Here is a 4,498-nt window from a genome sequence, read left to right on the forward strand (position 1 = left end):
CTTGCGTGCGAAGGTGTAGCTGGTGGGTCCCAGCAGTCAGGGGGCGAATCATTTTTTTGCCCGGCCGCACTTCCTTGCGTGCGAAGATGAAGCTGGTGGGTCCCAGCAGTCAGGGGGAAACGTTTTTTCTGCGAAATATAGTGGCCCGTCCGGTGGGTCCCAGCTGTCAGGTGGAGGAATCATTATTTTCCGCGTAATAAGGAGGCACTTCCTTGCTGCTGTCGTGGACACAGCTGTCAGCCTCTCCACATAGAGTCCATGTCCGATGGAAGTCGTTCCTTGACCATGTTGACCAGGCCATGCCGAGAGCTCCACGGCGGTGGATGACGAGGAGGCCTAGGAAGGGGGACGCGGAGCCGGGGAAGATGCGGTAGTGGAAGCCCGCGCGGAGAGAAGTACGAGGGTTCACTGATTCGGCTGCGGTGTGAGGCTACCATCGCCGCAGGGCCTGGCCAGCGGTGGGAATAGTAGGGGCGGTGAGGCCTCCGCGGCAGCACATCCGGCCATGGGAGGCAGGAGCATGCGGCACGACCGGCGCTGCTTTGGGCGGCTAGAGCAAAAAGACCAGAGGTTGAAGAAGCACTACGGCCGTTGGATGGACATCATACGGTCACTGGAGCTAGAATCGTTTATATTAACTAAGTTGACAAAGCGCTCCGTCCCTGTCAACTTAGTAGGCCCACAAGTCAGCCTCCCAACAAGGTGGGTCCTAGCTAGCAGGGGATATTCATTTTTTTGTGCGTAATAAGGAGGCACTTCCGGTGGGTCCGAGCTGACAGCAGGGGGAACTTTTTTTCGTGAAATACGGTGGCCCGTCGGGTGGGTCCGAGCAATCAGGGCAAACGTTTTTTTCGTGAAATACTGATGGCCCGTCCGGTGGGTCCCTGCTGTCAGGTGGAGGAATAATTATTTTCCGCGTAATAAGGAGGCACTTCCTTGTGGCTGCCGTGGACCCAGCTATCAGCCTCTCCACGTACTGTATTCTTCCGATGGAATTCGGTCGTTGACCACATTGACCACACCGCGCCGAGAGCACCACGGCGGTGGACGACGGCGAGGCCTAGGAAGGGGACGACGCGGAGCCGGGGAAGACGCGGAAGTGGATGCCCACGCAGAGAGGAGTACGAGGGTTCCTGGTTTGGCTGCGCTGCCCTCGTCGCAGAATAACAGGGGGTGTGGGTGAGTGGAGTGGAGGGATGGCCTGGCCAGCGGTGGGAGTAGTATGGGGGTGGTCAGGCCTCCGCGGCAGCACAACCGGCCACAGGGAGGAGGGAGAAGGCAGTCCCGCTGGTGTTTGTTTGAGCGGCTGGAGCAGGAAGAGCAGAGATTGAAGGAGCATGACGGCAGTTGGATGGACGTCCAACAGTATACAGGCCATCTGTGGAAAGGCTCAAATCTGTGGAAAACAGCATACAGCCCATCTGCCATTATTTCTAATAATTTACAGCTCATTTGCTAATTCTTACGGTTTTTTTGGAGCCCATATTCTTTTTGTTAGCATTACAGCCCATATTGTGGCCACGGTTAAAAAATTATACGAAATTTTGCATATGTCGATGCGGTCTGAACTGTTTTTAATCCCGAAATTTCGAGTCACATTCAGACTGATTTAAAAAATAAATTTATATCAATATAAAATCCAATAAATTGTCCACGCATAAAAACCAATGCAATTTAAAATCTCGAAATGAAAAAAAATATATTTGAAACTAATTGCCGGTTTGATGTGTTTTAAAAATGTACATCCCATTTCTCATTACTAATGGGTCATTTTCTCGACCAGCCGAATGAAGCTCTCCTCGTCTTGAAAGATTTGCAGCCCAACAGGCCTGATGAAGCGACTTACTTGACAAATCACAAAAAAACTGGGCTAGCCATTTTTAAAAAGAAAAAAAACTATTGGGCTGGTATGTGGTAAACATAAAAGAAAAGGCTATCTAGATAGGCCAAAGTGTCCCGCACAAACCAGTTGACACCCTGCTTCCGTCTCAAAAACAAATTAGATAAATGCCACTCCAATTATGGCGATTCATAAAAATGCCACTGCAATTTCCAAACTTTGAAAAATGCCACTACAATTTTTGCAAACTTTGAAAAACGCCACTCCAGTTTGCAAACTTTGAAAAACGCCACTCCATACTTCAAAAAATGCCACTAGAAATGGCATGAAATGGCATTTTTCAAAGTTTGGAAATTGTAGTGGCATTTCTCGGATACACCAGATTTGGAGTGGCATTTATCAAATTAACCCAAAATGAAAATAACTGGGCGAGCTGCTGGGTCCCTAGTGTCAGCCGCTCGTTGTGCAATTCTCTTGTTTATTGACTACGTTGGTAATGGCATGGGACCTAGATGTCAGAAATCCACTAGGAGGAGCCATTTTTTTATTGGCTTGAAATAAGAAGGCACTTGCTTGCGTACTTCCATGACCTTGGCGGGTCCCTGCTGTCATCCTCTCCACGTACAATCATCTTCTGATTGTGTACGCGTAAACTTGCTAGGCCCACAAGTCAGCCTCTAAACCCGTGGAGGATAAATACAACCCATTTAAAAAAATAACAGCCCATTCCATACGTTCAAACGGAAAGTTCAACATTCAGAGCAAAGTAACATGTCTGATCCACATATAGAGTACTGAACTTCCACGTTGACAACCATCATAGCCAAGTTAACTATCTACTCCCACTAATACTCTAGTAGCATACAAGTACTAACTTACTCTTAGCTAACTAGACGATGCCGGCCGCCATCTGTGGTACACGCTAAACGCCGGCACCGGTGTCCTGCGCCTCGCCTTGGACTTGCAAGAGGTGCGATAGGGCGCGTTGCTCATGCGCGTTGGCCCTTTCCATGCCGGCGTGGTCCACCGAAGCTTCGGCTTCCAAGCGTGAAACCCACTTGACGAGCTGGTAGTAAAAATCGGTGTCGCGAACGCGTGCGTGCCCGACAGCCTCCAGGGCTATTTGCCGGGCGCCGGCCTCCACGTAGTCGGCCCAGTTGCGGGCGCTCTGCTCACGACTCAGAGCGTCTGTGCGCTGCTGCTCCATGTCCCGCTGGCGGCGCAAATCGGTGATACGTTGCTCCTCCGCCAGGCGGTCGCGCTCCAACAACTCATGCTCCTCCGCCATGCGGTCGCGCTCCAACAACTCCTCGATCTCCGCATTGCCATCTAAAGACAAATAGAATGACTCTTCCCTCCGTCTGCCTTCCGGTGAAAAACCGAACACTAGTTCCGGCGGTGACCGCCTCCGGCGTCGCCTACCGCGGACGGGCGGGGGCATGGCGGACGTGGCGAGCGACGTCAGGCCGGTGGAGGCTTATGAGGATATGGCGAGTTGGGTCACGGTGGCACCAGAGAAGGCCGGGAAACAGTACTTATAGGAGGAAGGTAGCGCGACTTTCATCGGAATTCAATGCATAATGGCTTAGCGCGCCAGCTTACCGTGGAAAACTAGAGAAACTAAAATTATGACTTTGCCATCCCGTCCCGTCTGGGTTGCATGCTGGCATGGCGGTCAAACGAGTGCGCTCGAATCATCTCCCACCTTGTCAATAATGATTCCACGGATTTAAAAAGCCCGCAACAATTAAAGCGTATCTTTTTTCGCATCAGTTAGCTGCCTTAATTATGACTCGTTGCATGCAGGCACTCAGAATCGCTCGCAGGCAGTACGTGAAGAAGCATGCAACGAGTCGCAACCGAGGGCACGCATGCAACCACTTAAATCTCTGGAATTAATTAGGCTTAAACTTCTGCATGTCGTTAATTATTGCCATGCCTTGGTCTTGCTGCTTTGCTCACGGGAGTAATAAACCTGGACGGAGGGAGTACCTTGGTTGGTGAGAGGTTTGAATTAAGCCCTGCAAACCGGAAAGGAGGTACTAGTACGTGCGTGATCCGCTATTTATTCTTGTAGGATCAAGTAGGCCGTTTCTTGAATTGAGCCCTGCAAACCAGAAAGGAGGTAGTACATACGTGATCCGCTATTTATCCGTGTAGGATCGATAGTGTAGCTTGTCTGTTTCTTCAGAGGTAGGCATTTTTATAGGATCGATAGTGTAGCTTGTCAGTTTCTTCAGAGGTAGGCATTTTTATTCAAAAAACTGCCACTTCGCATCTTGCGTCGCAAATAAAACTGCCAGGAGCGCATTTGTAGGCTAGCTAGTGACCGATCAGTAACTTGTAAACACTGAGCAAACAGAAATAAGTAGCTGTTAATGCATCTCAATGATTTACAAATCATATAAAAATATGTAGCTCCAAAAGCAAAGATCAGCCACTTTGGATCTTGCGTTGCAACTAAAACTAACTAGTACGATTCCCATACATAAGATCAACATGTTAATGCATCTCACTGATTCACAGATCATATACAGATATGTAGCTCCAAAAGCAAAGATCTAGAAAAAACATCTGTTCTTCCTACTAACATGGATGCTTCTCTTGGCCAACATTCAGTACAGACTGAAAGACAAATTTGTTTGTGAAGTCTACAAT

Source organism: Triticum dicoccoides, chromosome 5B (assembly GCF_002162155.2).
Source record: "Triticum dicoccoides isolate Atlit2015 ecotype Zavitan chromosome 5B, WEW_v2.0, whole genome shotgun sequence".
In the NCBI taxonomy this organism is placed as follows: domain Eukaryota; kingdom Viridiplantae; phylum Streptophyta; class Magnoliopsida; order Poales; family Poaceae; genus Triticum; species Triticum dicoccoides.